This window comes from Mustela erminea, chromosome 2, assembly GCF_009829155.1.
Source record: "Mustela erminea isolate mMusErm1 chromosome 2, mMusErm1.Pri, whole genome shotgun sequence".
NCBI classification, from domain to species: Eukaryota; Metazoa; Chordata; class Mammalia; order Carnivora; family Mustelidae; genus Mustela; species Mustela erminea.
The window spans coordinates 116,989,280-117,003,588 of NC_045615.1; the positions used below are offsets into that span (position 1 = coordinate 116,989,280).

The 14,309-nt window shown below is 41.8% G+C and overlaps 1 long non-coding RNA gene across 1 annotated transcript in view; it reads left to right on the forward strand.

Annotated features, from left to right (window-relative positions):
• Nucleotides 1-916: 916 nt before the first annotated feature.
• Nucleotides 917-14,309, forward strand: part of LOC116583720 — a 32,139-nt gene continuing 18,746 nt past the window's right edge. Inside the window, exon 1 of the long non-coding RNA XR_004282850.1 lies at nt 917-1,166. This is a non-coding gene — a long non-coding RNA (uncharacterized LOC116583720). The remainder of the gene's footprint in view (nt 1,167-14,309) is intronic.

Below are 14,309 nucleotides of genomic sequence, written 5' to 3' on the forward strand. Positions count from 1 at the left end.
CGTGTTTGCATTTGGAGACTCTGCTCCCTCCTCTCTAAATCAGTGCCTCAACTTAGAGAAAGTTGGAAAATGCCTACAAGGGTCAGGCAAGTATTGAGGAGGGAGGCAGATACTTCAAGTCAGACAATGTGGAGTGGTGACAATTACGGCTGACGGGAACGGGTACCCCTGGCAGAAGAAGAAGCTTCTACTCGTCTCCCGCTGATTGTTGTGTGGGAAGGAGGACTCAGTATGGCCACATTTCCAGTTTTCTCAAAAGATGTAGGAAGTCTGGATTTTTATGTGAAGTCTTCCAATTCTTAAATGTTGGCACAAACATTTTCAGAAACACAAAGTGAGCCAAACTCAACACATCTGTGTGCTGAATCCAGCCCATGGGCCTCCAGGGTACAGCCTCTGGACCAGAAGATGTCTAAAGTCTTTCCCATCTCTAAAAGGATTTGGCCTTGTGGCAGATTGTCCCTTCAGTCTATATGTGTTTGGCTCTCTGTGCTCTTTCTGCTACAGTTTGAGCAGAGTGGACGAGGGCTTAAGTGTAACTGTGTTTATAAACACCCTGAAGAATTCCATATGGTATGCCGAATGTGAAGTTGGCTTAATTTGAAAAGATTAAATGTACTCAGGCAATTGCAGAGTTGTCTGTTTTGTAAATCAATGCAATTTGTCGATGGCAGGCCGGGAATGGATGAGCTTTGGGAAGTGCAGCTGGTGTGACCAGTAAGCCCAGTGGTAGGAGCACAAGACGCAAGTCAGGTGGCGGCGACTCTCCAGAACTCTCACCTCTTCCTTGCTGCGCCCCACACACATGCGCTCTGGCTCTCACTCTCCTTCACCCTCCCCCACCTCTGATTTCATTTCCTCCTTCTTAATTTGAACCTTATCCATCTTTATGCATTCAGAAGCAGTGTAGGAAATGCTCAACAGTCTGGGACCAGGTATCTCAATTGATTGTTGCAGATTTGAGTCATGTAGAAGCCCTCGATTAGGAACCTAAATGCTGGAGCCGCAGCTCCTCCCATCTCTGGCACTAACTGCGGGAGCTTGGATAGTGGTTTTCCCCTCCGCAGCCGAGCCTCATGTCCTCATCTGTAAATAATGGGGATGAACTTGGATGTCTGAGGTCCCCTCCTGCACTAACAATAATCAAGATTCACCTTATGAAGCAGGTAAGGGTGATCGCTCTTGTTTTCTCTTTTCACATTGTTTCTGCTTCAGACAATGGACGGCAACCTCTTGCCCTTCCATCTACGTGTGTGAGTGACGTTTGCTCTCTCTGGACACCACCCAGAGTAGCTGGAAGGGAAGTCTGGGGTAACGTCTGGTGTGAACCTAGGGTGGACACTGAAGTATCTGTGGATTTCATACGTGTCTGCCTTTTTCTCCACTTCTGGCACAGTTCCAGCAGTAGAAAGAGTGCCAAAGTCATGTAATCAGTTTCCCTGATCAGCACTTTTCAACCCTTAAAAACCCAGCAAGCAAAATGGAGGGAAAAAAGAAGGAAAGGTATGAGTAGAATTTTGTTCACAAATACCAGAAAAGCAACTCAAACCAGCTTAAACAATAAGGGGATGATTTAACAAATGGGAAGTAACTGGTCAAAGAGTGCAGAGGCCAGGAAGCCAAGGGGAGGGACCTGGGAAGGAGGAGTAAAAACTGAGTACCTGGAGCAGGCCAGGACCCTCAGATGGCCGGCAGGGACCCTTGCGGCTGATTTGGAACTTCAGGCTCCTCTGTTTTTTGAGGCAGCCTTAGATTTTTCTTAGAGTCCGTGCTTTGGAGTTGCCCTCCGATGACTGAGGCTGCATTAATTGCCCACTGGAACACGTGCAACTAAACCAGAGTTGCCCTCTGTATCAGTCAGCTCCAGCTGCTGTAACAAAGTACCACAGATGGAATGGCTTATGAACAAAAGACATTTATTTCTCACAGTTCTGGAGGCTGGAAGTCCAAGATCAAGGTGCTGACAGATCTGGTGCCTGGTAAGGGCTCTCTTCTGGTTCTTCTCACTTTCTCCTCACATGGCAGAAGGGAAAGAGATCTCTATATGGTCTCTTCTATAAGAAGACTAATCCCATTCATGAGGACTCTCCCCCATGACCTAAGCAGCTCCCAAAGGCCCGGCCTCCCAATACTATCACTTTGGGGGTTAGGATTTCAACATATCAATTTTTTTTTTGGTGGGGGGACAAGCATTCAACTCATAACACCCTCCCTTGAGGTGAGGTGAGTTGGCTAGAGAAAACTCATTTTTGGGCAGAGGTCAGTGTATGGGTTGGGAGAACCAGTTTCACCAAAGCACCCAGTGTCTTCATAGTTTCTTCCAAGACCTTACCTCCCTCCTCTTTAGGATGACCTTCTGCAACTTAGGGTCTTGTGATTGATAGTCCTCCAGATGGAGCTCAAGTGAGGATATGGGATTCACTTTCACAAAAAGAACCAGACAGTACCTGGGTTTTCTTGTCACAAATCCCCCTGGAAAAGGCATCACTGTTGCCTCTTAGCCCTTGTTCCTGTTAATACTTTGGCTTTAGAGTCACATGCCTCACCCCTTTCTTCACTATGAGTCCTCAGACAAGATACATACTTTTTTGTGTATACTAAGGAAGAACCATGATTATAAGAAGAACCAGATTATAAACTCCTTGAGGACAAGAATTTTCATCTGTTTATATACCTGTGAATTCCAGAGCCTGCAACACTAAAGGGCACTCAGCAAACATTTGTTGGATATTGAATAAAGTGAAAGAATCCATAATTTCATAAGCAGATTATTAGATTATTAGTGCTATCTATTGTTATCAGTGGTTTAGAATCTTCCTTAGCATTTAAAAGAATATGAAGATACTTAATTCACTGAGCGAAACTATATTTATTGACTAGCTAGAGTGTGTCAGGGGCTCTGTTAGGTTTGAGGGAAACAACAATAAATAGAGACACATTTGCTGGTGGAGTTTATGATCTACTGAGGGAGGGAGACATAGAACAAGCAATTATAAGTGTCCTGAGGGTTACTCTGAGGGTTGATTCTCCAATACTTGTGGCATAAAATGAGATCGGCTAGGAAAATTGAGTTTATATCAGGCTCTGTTTGGACTAGAGTCTCTTTTTAGGTACTAGTTAAGGTAATGCTAGCCACTGCAAAAGATAAACCTGAATTATGAGTGATTAAAATAAGAGAAGTTTATTTCTTGTTCATATAAAGTCATAGGCAGATATTTCTGAGTAATGGGCAGCTTTTTATCAACCAATGTGTCTGAGACCCAGGTTCCTTCTGCGTTGTGACTCTGCTGTCTTCAACATTTGGTTTCCAAGCTCTGCATGTTCCTTTGCATTAGCCTGGAGGAGGGTGGTGGGAATGGAAAAGGGTTTGGCAGGGGGTTTTTATGGGTCAGGCCAGGAAGTGGTGAGTATAACCTGTAGTTAGCATTTAGCTCACAGCCACACCAAACCACAAGGGAGACTGAGAAATATCATCTAGCCTGGGGCTCAGGGATCTCTCTGCAATATGCCCTTCTAATCACCAAATAACCTTCACACCCTTCTTCCCATGCACAGTTTACACTGACATTCCCTCCCCCTTTAAGGAAGACTACCCAAAGCCCAATCAAGTTACTGGGTCTAGCTCAATGTCCTGAGTGATATGTTAAATGTCGAGGTGATATGTTAAATCTCAAAATTCAGATGCAATATTTCATGTTCATTGACCTGTGAACTAAAAAGATAAGTTATCTGCTAGTATTCTCCACAAATGGCATATGCCATGTTGGAATAGGGACAGGACAAGGCAATGATCATGCTCATTCAGAAAAGCATAGAATGGGAGTCATAGCACAGTCACTGGTCCATAGTCCATAGATTGTACAATTGTATAATCCAACCAAGCAAGAGTCTCTGTCAAGCAGCAGGAGAACTTTCTTGATTAGTCCAAAATAAAATTCCTTGGAGAAAACTCCCTCTTCTATGGTTTTCTGTTGTCTGTTAATCTATTGAGATTTTGCACTAGATAACCCTTTGCTGTGGGCAGTCTAGCCTCTATGTATAGAATGTTCATGGCCTCTACCCTTAGATGCCCATAGGTAGCGGGATCTCTGCTCCCGTTGTGCCAACCAAAAAAATGACTCAGACAGGCCAAATGTTCCGTGGGGGAAAAAATCAGTCCATTTGAAAACTAGAGGTTTAAAGCTTGAACAAAGTCCTAATTTATGGTTTCTTTGGCAATATTGGTCTCTCAAAATCTAAGTAGGCTTCTGATCTATATGCTTCCAGTCAGTTGCATGATCAGTAACCATGGCTAAAGTTCCTTCCTAAATAAAAATGTCTTCCTCTGATTCATTTCTTTGCTTCTAGTTGTTCTCCTACTACATAACATGTTTTTTACCTTCGTAGCTTCCAAAATTATTTTCTTGGCACTTGGGACTCAGCACTAACTAATTGGACAGTGAACAGTAAGGTAGGTGATACTAGAGATTGGAAAGACTTATGTAGTGACAGAAAACCTGTGATGGCTTAAGGAGCCATGAAACCGGAGCCACAGTTTTTGGGTGTGTGTCATGACAACATCCTGAATGAAGGTATCAATTTTTCATTTGTCAAGGCATAAAAACAGGCAAAAAAGTTGTTTTTCCTGACTACTTTTCCTTCTTGTCTATCAGCTAGAGTGACTAGCTGAGATAGCATGTCCAAATTCGGGTTGGCTCCCTGCTGGCTAGCGGGAGAAGCAGGAATGGGGTTATACGTTATAGGGTTACAGAGGAGCAGGCAGGTGTGCAGGGAAGAGTTACCTCAAGGTGGTAGGGGTGCAACTGGAAGGAATCTGGAGCAGCTCCTGGGGTGCAGAGCTGATTTCTAAGGTCCAGCATGAGTGAGATTGCACAGGCTAGGTTCATCCAAAGGGTCCAGACTAGGATGAACACCGTGAAACCACTCAAGTAAGCCATATGAACTTTGAATTCTGTGCTTCCAACATTTCATTTAAAATGTGTGTCTACAGGGGTGCCTGGGTGGCTTAGTCGCTTAAACATCAGACTTTCAGCTTTGGCTGAGGTCATGATCTCAGGTTTGTGAAATGGAGCCCCCACATCGAGCTCTGTGCTCAGCAGGGAATCTGCTTGAGATTCTCTCTCTCCTTCCGCCCCTTCCTTCCCACCCTTCCCACCGTGCATGCTCTCTCTCTCTTAAATATCTTTTTAAAAACCCCAACATGTGTATGTATCTTACATTTAGTGGAAAGGAAACTTAAAAATAGTGACTATTTTATTCTGATTATAAAAATAATACATGGAAGTTGAGAGGTTAAATATCCACCCACAGGGGAAACGCAACGGAAGCTATGGTATATCCGTATTGTAGAAAACTATGCCACGGTTCAGCTCCTGTGTACCATGTGATACCATTTCCATCAAGAAGAAAAGCCCCCTAGCCGCGTCATATGTTGCGTGTGAAAAGGTTGTTGTATAAGTAGTTGCATAGGAAGTGACGTGCAAGCGTTCACCAAAGGACCTGCTAACTTGGGCTGTGCCTGAAGGTTGGGGGAGGGTGCAGATTGGAGAGAGGGGTAAGGGGCTTTAAATGCACTAGTTCACCTGGAACAGAATGCAAACACAATCTGAAAAACTGAAAGCACGAGACAGCTCTGTTCACACTGATAGATCACTGGTTTCTTTTTTTTCCTGCTTGAAGGAAGATATTAACTGTACTTACCTTGGTGAGGGGGAGCGGACAGAGAGAGGGTGGAAGTTCCACCATTAGTTTTGTCCTCCATGCTTTCAATTTTCTAGTCATGTTTCTGTTATTTTAAAAAAAAGTGGGTGCAAGATAATGGGTCTTTTTTTCATTTTTTTTTCCTTTGTTTTCATTTCTATTAAAGTAATCTGCTAGATGTTATTTGAAAGGCATTTACACAAAGTAATACGTGATCCAGGTTAATCATTTTGAAAATAGAGGAAAGGATAAAGAACAGAATTTAAATCATCTGTATTCTCCCTATATGATGGTCACTAATAATATTTTTGGTGATTAATATTTGACTTGATGAATAATATTTTGATGATATCCTCTAGTTTTTTTTCTTATGTCTATTTTAATAAAAGGGAGTTATATTTTATGTTCAGTTTTATATTGTTCCTCTTATTTAATTACATACTTTAAGCATTTTTCATACTATTAAATATTCTTTAAATAATATAATTAATTTGTGATGGTTATATAAAACTATACTATACATATATGTACATACTATAATATATATAATAAAATTATACATCAGTAGTTAAGCATTTAGAGCGATCAAACAACTCATAGGGCTTTATTCGTATTGTCTTATTTCATCCTTCTAATCTGCCCCTAAGGTAATACTATCGTCCCCATTTTATAGATGAGGAGACAGAGGTCAGCAAGGTTACATATAACACTGGCCCAAGGTGCCAAAGCAAGTACGTGGGTAAGCTACACTCAAACTCCTGCCTATGTCTTTTTTTTTTTTTTTTTTTTTTTTTAAGATACAGTGATAGAGACCACAAGCAGGGCAGAGGAGCAGAGGAAGAGGGATAAGCAGCTTCCCCCTGAGCCAGGAGCCTGATACAGGGCTTGATCCCAGGACCCAGAGATCGTTACCTTTGCCAAAGGCAGACACTTAACCAACTGAGCCGCCCAGATGCCCTCTGAGCCACCTAGTTGCCCCAACCTATTGTCTTAACTACAGTTTTATTTTTTTTAAGGTTTATCTATGTTTTATGATAAAACAGACTTTTATTTTTTAACAGTATTTCATATACTTTTATATATATTTTTTAATTAAAATTTTCAGTGATTCGTCAGTCTTGTAATAACACCCAGCTTATTAATCACGTGCCCTCCTTAATGCCCATCACCCAGTTACCCCATAGCCCACCCTCCTCCCCTCCAGGAACCCTCAGTTTGTTTCCTATGATTAAGAGTCTCTTGGGGGGCCTGAGTGGCTCAGTGGGTTAAGCCTCTGCCTTTGGCTCAGGTCATAATCTCAGGGTCCTGGGATCGAGCCCCACATAGAGCTCTCTGTTCAGCAGGGAGCCTGCTTCCTTCTCTCTCTCTCTGCCTGCCTCTCTGCCGACTTGTGATCTCTCTTTCTGTCAAATAAATACATAAAATTAAAAAAAAAAAAAAGAAAGATTCTCTCCCTCTGTCCCTCCCCCAACTTGCGCACATGTACACATGCTCCCTCTCTCTCAAACAAATAAATCTTTAAAAAAAAAAAAAGTCTCCTATGGTTTACCTCCTTTTCTGATTCCGTCTTGTTTCATTTTTTCCTCCCTTTCCCCTATTTCTTAAATTCCACATATGGGTGAGATCATATGATAATTGTCTTTCTCTGATTGACTTATTTCACTTAATATAACACTCCCCAGTTCCATTAACTACTGTTTTAAACAGCACGTGAAACAGTTATTTACCCAATCCCCTATTGTTGAACATCTGATGGCTTCAAAATTTTTACTATGTTGAGTAACAGTGACAAATACCCTTGTACACGGCTTTGGTCACATCTTAGAATTCCTTGCTTAGGTGGGACACCTGGGTGGCTTAGTCAGTGGGACATCTGATTTCTCAGGATCCTGGGATCAAGGCCCAGGGTGAACCCTGCAGAGAGTCCCTCTTCAAGCCCTTCCTGGAGCCTGCTTGTCTCTCTCCCTCTGCCCCTCCCCTGCTCGTGAATGTGCACCCATTCCCTCTGTCTCTCCCTCAGATAAATAAATAAAATCTTTAAAAAAAAAAAAAAAGAATTCCTGGCTGCGGCTAAATTCCGCAAGGTGGAATTACTGGGTCATCATGAGAGAGCATCTTTCAGTTTCTTGCAACACATTGTCAGACCCTTTTGCAAACAACGTGCTTTGGAGCTACAGGCCAATCCTTCCAAAAGGAGAGATAACTGAACAAACTCAGAACTTCAATAATCTTGGCCCCTCTGGGTAGACGGCTGAGCAGGAGGCTGCTCCCATTGTCTTCTAAATGATGACCCTCAAGTCACACCTTGCGATGGGGGGTTGTATTGAATGTCCCTGCAAGGCCATTATGCTCCGTAAACACAGAGTCAGGCAGACCGGTGACCAAGGGCCCCTATTACACCAGGTAAGCGCACAGCTTGCTACAAGCCCGCCGCTCAAGTTTCTATTATTTCAAATGTCAAATGCACTTTGCCTCAAGCCTTCTCGGCCTTTAATTTTTAAATCCACATGCATTTAATTTATTTATTGGATTTCTATAGGACTTGAGGGGGAAATTTAATTCACCTACTTCTGGTTCATCTTCGCTTAACTCATTTGATGGCTTAAAAAACTTTGTTGGCTCTCTTAAATAAGAATTTTTTTGTGCAGCTTCTTTCCATGCTGGAGGTAAGGGGTAGTGGTGATGGTAGAATTCTCATTGAAAAAAAAATAAGTACAAATCTAGGACCATGATGGATATGGTAAGGGCAGCCTCCCTGCCATTCTTGGAAACATTTCTGCTAGTCAAGAGGTTATAGAAAGGTACACATAATTGGTAAAGTAGTATCCTCTTCCTTTGCCTCATTAACTTAATTTGGGAGGCCACTTTTACTCCAGGGGGGATGTCAGAAAGCTCAGAGTTATCTCAAATTAAAACAATTTCTCATTCAGAAAAGTTAATTAGTGACATCCGAACTACCCAATCTGTCCTCCTTACTAAGACAACTGAGATAATTCCAGCTCTAAGAAACCCAAACTTAATATTTTCTTAGGTCATTTCAACCCAAAGGTAGGTATGTGTGTTTTTTCCATTAGGCTTGTTCTTTATTTTTTCATTTCCGTTTTGGCTTTTGTATGGAAATGTTCAAACATTCAGAAAAAGTTGAAAGAATTGTATACTGAACACCCATATACAATAACATCATAATCCTACAGTGATTACCATTTTGCCCTATTTGTTTTTTTCACATATCAATCCATCTCTCTGTGTATCTGTCAATTCATCTTTTTTAGGGGACTTCAAAGTAAGTTGTAGGCATCAGTTTACTTCGTTCCTAAACACTCCAGCCTATAAGTCATTAACTAGAGTTCAAGATCTTTTTTTAAAGATGTTATTTATTTATTTGGCAGAGAGAGAGAGAGAGAGAGAGAGCGCACAAGCAGGGGGAGTGGCAGGCAGAGGGAGAAGCTGGCTCCTCGATGAGCAGGGAGCCTGGCTAGGGGCTCAGTCCCAGAATCCCGGGACCATGACCCGAGCAGAAGGCAGATGCCCAACCAACTGAGCCACCCAGGTGCTCCTAGAGTTCAATATTTAGTTACATCTCTTTTTTTCTCTTCTACGAGAAATGCAAGTAAGTGAAATAAATCTTAAATTGCACCCTCTAGTGACTTCTCACTAACATGTACTTCTGAGTAACCTCAGTACCACAAGATACAGGCATTTTCATTACCATGGAACTTCTTTCGTGTCTTTTTTTGCAATTAATTCCTCCCATCCCTTGTCCCGGACACTGTTCTAATTTCTATCACCACATACTTGTTTTGCCTGTTCTAGATCTTCACATAGATGGAATCATATCATACGAATGATTTACTTAGTGAAGTTGCCATGGCTTGTTACTTGTAGCTACAAGCTTCCTAGCAGAACCCAGAACTATTTGAAGTTGATTTTTCTTGCCTTATGTTGTGCATTGGATTTCTCAGGAACACATGAAATGGAAGTGAAGGTACCACCTCATTACTGAAAAGAATAATCTTACAAATGCTTTGCCAAAATGGTATGAAATATGCTATAGGACTATTCTTAATAAGGTAACATTCAGTGCAGAGGCTTGCCAGAAGTATGCAGTCTGTATTTTGGAAAGAACCTTTCCTGCTGGAGTCATTCTCCTTTCTCACAGAACTACATTGACCAGCCTTATATTCAATGTACTATGATTTTGTTGGTCTCACTGTTAGTGCAAATACCAGAGCTGGAAGTCATGACCAAGATTTCATTGTTCTGCTGAGAAGGCTCCTCCACACCCTTTGAACAGTAACAGGGTGGTCTTAGCTCTACTTCCGTGGTGTTGAAGGTGGAGCAGGTCATCAGTAGGTGGCGCTCTTCCTCTGAACCATGACCCAGACTTGCCATCCCACTGCAGGCTAAGACCAGAAAGTAGCCTACAGAAAGGCCCTGCCTTCTGAAAGTGACAATAAAAGGAGTCTTCAGATGCTTTCAGTTTGAAGGTTGCTTAGACATCCCTTGGCCTCAGTTCATTGAAAGTCCTGTTTAACTATTTCTGGGGCTTTTCCCTGGAAGCCATATTCTCTTAAGTATCCTAAGAACAGATGTTCATGATCCTACTGAAAATAAAGATTCTTCGTACATATCAGTGTAAAGAACCAGCACTGGGGCATCTGGGTGGCTCAGTCAGTGCCATGGCCAACTCTTGATCTCAGCTGAGATGTCGATCTCCGTGTTGGGAGATCAAGCCCTGTGTTGGACTCTGTGCTGGGTGCAGAGCCTATTTAAAAAAAAAAGAAAAGAAAAGAAAAGAAAAGTAAAAAAAAAAGAATCAGTACTAAACATCTGGGAAAGAAAAATCTGGTAAGGAAATCAGAAGACTTGATAGAGTCTGAGTGTTAACCAGTGATATCAGAATAATTTCACTAGGGAAAAAATAGAATAATTCAATCCTTTATTCTTTTATTCATTTATTCAGTGTTCCACAATGGGGAGGGAAGGGAGGATATCATTTATTAAGAAATAGCTGCTGGAGGCAGGCAAACCTGGGTGTCTATCTGAGCCCTTCCCGGAGTCTTAATATTTTTTTCTGTAAAATGAAGATGATATATTTACATCATAGAGCATTTCATTCCTTGAGTCAATAAAGGTTTACTGAGCACCTACTATATTCCAGGCACCGTTCTAGAGCTGTGAGTACAGTGTGGGCAAGGCAAGGTTACTGCCCTCCTGGAGCTTTTCAGCAGGCTATATTTTCTTTTCTGTTTTTTTGGGTTTTCTGTTTTGTTTGTCTTTGTTTTTGTTTTTCAGTTTATTTATTTACTTAAACTTGGTGCTCCATTTTATTGATTTATTTTTTTATTCAAGTGTAATTCACATCCAGTGAATAATGATTCAAAAGTTTTATTACTACTCAGTGCTCATCACAGCAAGTGTGCTCTTAATCCCCTCCTCCTATTGCACCCATCACCCCCCACCCCCCCCACCCCGGAACCACCAGTTTGTTCTCTGTAGTTGAGTCTGCTGTTTTGTTTGTGCCTTTTCTTCTTGGTTTGTTTTGTTTCTTAAATTCCACATATGAATGAAATCATATGATATTTATCTTTCTCTGACTTATTTTATTTAGCATTATACCCTCTAGATCCATTCATGTTGTTGCAAATGGCAAGATTTCACTTTTTAAAGGCTGAATAATATTCCATTGGGTCTATACACTGCCTCATTTTTTTTTTTTTTTTTTTTTTTGCCTCCCACCCCCCTTCCTCATCTTTTAGTCCCTGGGTAAATACCCCATAGCGAGATTACTGGACCATATGGAATTCCATTTTTAGTTTTTTAAGGAATCTCCATACTCTTTCCCACATTGGCTGTACCAGTTTGCATTCCCACCAGCAGTGCCTGAGGGCTCTTTCTTCTCCACATCCTCACCAACACTCGTTATTCTGTGTGTTGTTGATTTTAGCCACTCTTGACAGGTATGAGGTGGCATCTCATTATGGCTTTGATTTGCATTTCCCTGATGATGAGTGATGTTGAGCATCTTTTCATGCGTCTGTTGGCCATCTGTATGTCTTCTTTGGAAAGATGTCTATTCATATCCTCTGCGGCAGACTATCTTTTCGAAGATGGCTATGCTGGTATAGTTCACCTCACATCTCTTCTTCTCCTTCTCCTACCCCGTCCTCTTCCCCTCCTCCTCCTCCTTCTTCTTTTCACTTAACTTTAACTTTATTTTTTGGTGAACACACTTACGCTCACAAATGACAAAAGCAATCCAAATCATGAATACATGTCTATTTAAAAAAAACACTTTATCGAAGTATGGTTCAGATGTAAAAAGCTATACATATTTAATATGTCTGCAATTCCAAGAGTTTGAGAATAAGTATACATCCCGAAACCATCATCAAGGCCATCAACATATCCATCACCTCCCAAAGTTTCCTCCTGCCCCTGTTACTATTATTTTTATTATATATTTTATTATATAAAATACATATAATATTATATATTATATAATATATATATTATTTTTATATAATATTTATTATATTATTTATATTTATTATTTTTATTATTTTTTGTGGTAAGAATACTTAACATAAGAGCTCATCAAATTTTAAGTATATATTATAGTGTTGTTATAGATAGTATTGGAGAGTAGATCTTCAGAACTTAATCATCTCGTGTAACTGCAGTGTTGTACCTTTTGACCAATAACTCCCCATGTCCTCCTCCCCTCAGCCCATGGCAACCACAATTCTACTCTCAGCTTCTGTGAGTTCGACTTTTTAAGGTTCCACACGTAAGTGAGATCATACAATATTTGTTTTTCTGGGTCTCGCTGATGTCACTGAGTGTAACATCCTCCAGGTCTATCCATGTTGTCACCAGAGGCAGGATTTCTTTTTTAAGGGTGAATAATATTCATTGTATGTATATTCTATATTTTCTTCTCATATTAGGGCAGAGGCAATCCTCCATGGAAAGGTAGGGTCTATGTTTCTTCCTCTTGAATGGGACAGGCCTGTGACCAGTAGAAGTGACATACCTTCAAAGCTGGGTCCTAAAAGATGAGACAGCAGTCTCCTGGCCCTCTTTCCAGACAGATGCCTTATGATCCCTGAGTTGACACAGAAGTCCAGCCACATTGTTGCGGATACGCTAGAGGGATCACACAGAGAAACCACACAGAGACAGAAAAATAGGCCAAAGGAAGACCAGTCCTCCCAGCCTCCAGCCTTTGAGTCTTCCATATGAGGCCCTAAGAGATTAATACCTTCTCTGGCTTTCCTAGCTGTACAATCTGTGAACAGAATAAAGATTCTTTTATGCTACAAGTTTTGGGGTGATTTACTATGCCACCCTAGCAACTAGAATATGCTATATGCGAGCTGGGCAGGCAGAAGATTAGTCAGTGAACGAATAAACAAGATATGATCAAACATGGCTACAAAGGCTGGCTGATATTACTGGAGATTGGGGAGTTGTGACCCCAGACAGGATAAGGAAATCTGGACTTATAGAAGAAATAACCCCTGGACATCTGCAAATATAAAAAGGGGCCAGAATGAATGTTCTGTGGACAGAAGTAAATGCAAAGGTCCTGGGGCAGGCTGAACCATGGCACGTTCAAAGAACTAAAAAAATGGCAGGTGGCCTGGATTATAGCGGAGGGAGGATAACTGTCCAAAGGGAGATCAGAGTGGAGAGGGTCACCTAAAGAGACTTCTAGGCCAGAGGTAAGGGTTTGGATTTTTATCCAAGTATAACAGGAAGCCATTGAAAGATTCTTAGTGATGGTTTTACATACACACTCGCAAGATGCTGTTGGCGGCTGTGTGGTGAAAAGATGAAGAAAGGCTGAGAACGGAAGCAGTTCCGGGAGGCTGCGACCTCGGTGAGAGCTAACAGCAACCCGCACCGCCTGGAATTCAAGGACTTGGCTGTAAGGCCCACAGCCAGACTGGTTTCTCTGCCTGACTGGTTTCTCTGCTCAGGCATTGTTTCCCGTGCTTTACTGGGATTGTTTGATTTTGTCCTCACACAATCCTATGATGTGTGTTCTATTGTTATCCCAATGAGAGTTCAAGTACTTTGCCCATCAGCACCACAAAGTAAGTGGGGGAGGCGGGCTCCTAACCCAGGAGGGGCCACTTGCAGAACCTGTTCTTCCAGATGGAATCAGGAGGAAGGATACAGGATATTCCAGACTCAAAGCTGACAGGACTTGTTGGAGGACAGGATCTGGAGGAGGAGAGACGAGGATCAAAGATGATACCTTGGTTTTGGACAATTAGGAGGGAGGTGGTGAGGCCTACCGAGATGCGGAAGTCGCAGGGGCGGGTAATCAAGGTGGGAGAAGCAAGAGTTCCCTCGCTGTAAGAATGAACAATAATAGCGACAAAATGAGCATAATAAAGGCTAATAGTTATTGATTTCCTACTACGTGCAAGCATTCCACATATTCCAACTCATTTAATTTTGCAGCAATCCTAAGAAGGAAGATACCATCCTTTCCTCACTTGACAGAGGCTGAAGATGAGAAACGGTGAGGCTGAGAAAATTGTCCAAGGTGACAGGACCCGGGATTGGAGCCGGCGGGCTGGCTGCTTTACCCATGG